Source organism: Lupinus angustifolius, chromosome LG09 (assembly GCF_001865875.1).
Source record: "Lupinus angustifolius cultivar Tanjil chromosome LG09, LupAngTanjil_v1.0, whole genome shotgun sequence".
In the NCBI taxonomy this organism is placed as follows: Eukaryota; Viridiplantae; Streptophyta; class Magnoliopsida; order Fabales; family Fabaceae; genus Lupinus; species Lupinus angustifolius.
This window is the reverse complement of record NC_032017.1, coordinates 13,446,480-13,447,578: the sequence shown is the minus strand read 5'-3', so window position 1 is coordinate 13,447,578 and position 1,099 is coordinate 13,446,480.

The window sequence follows — 1,099 nt, the reverse complement described above, 5'->3', positions numbered from 1 at the left end:
TTTAATGCATACAAACAAACTTCAATCTTGAAACAAACACAAATCAAGTTCTAGAATGTATAATCATAGAAAACTATGCACTCATGAAAGAAAAATGGTTTTTATGTAATTGTCAATTCAAATCAGAACCCCTAGAACATCTACAATGGAGAACAACATTTCCATTCTTATTTGGATCCCATACAATATTTTATAATTTCTTACAACTCATCATAAAGTAAGAACAACATCTACCTTTTCCTCATAATGACAAACATCATTTTTATTCTTATCTAGGTCCCACAACCTACTCTAAAAATTGTTATAAATTATTATAAGTAATAGATATCAATTATAAATAAAAAATATAATTTAGTTGTTGACATACATACAATCGGTGGAATTTTCGTTCAAGGAAGACAAATTGAGGTTCTTCGATTTTTTTTTAATTTTTGTTTTTGCATAATTTTAATTTTTTGTAACGATTCTAGATTTTTTTAGATGTTTTTTTATATGTTTGTGCTCGTATTTATTCCTGGATTGTTTACTTTCATTGTTCTTCTCTCCTAACAATGAGTGTTCTTATTTAGTCCTTTTTTTCCTATTTAAGAACAAAATACAAGGAATAAGACCAACAAAATGGAGAACAGAATAAGAATATTCATATTCTGTTAAGAATTGCCTTAAGAACAACCACCATGAGTGATCTTATTGTGTTGGCTCAAGTTTCTCACACTTGGTACATTCAACAATAGTTATGAAACAAAGACATTTATTTAACCAAATCTAATTCATAATTGTCAAATCTAATGTCTTTCATATAATTATTCTCTCAAATGCTTTTTCTTCAACGGGGCTCACTAATAAGTGTGAAATTATACTACATTTGCATTGCATTTTACTTGCATTTTAGGACATAATTAGGACTTTAGGATTGTTTTTAGCTTTTATTTCTCTTTGTTCGGGTTGTGTAGGTGTTTTTAGCTATGTTGTGCAGTTTAGATGGATTAAAGCCTTAAAGAGTAGAGATTGGATGCAAGAAGATTGAATTCAGTATTAAGGCTATGCGAAGAACAATTGAAGGACCAAAAGAAGTCATAAATATTATATTATATTCCTA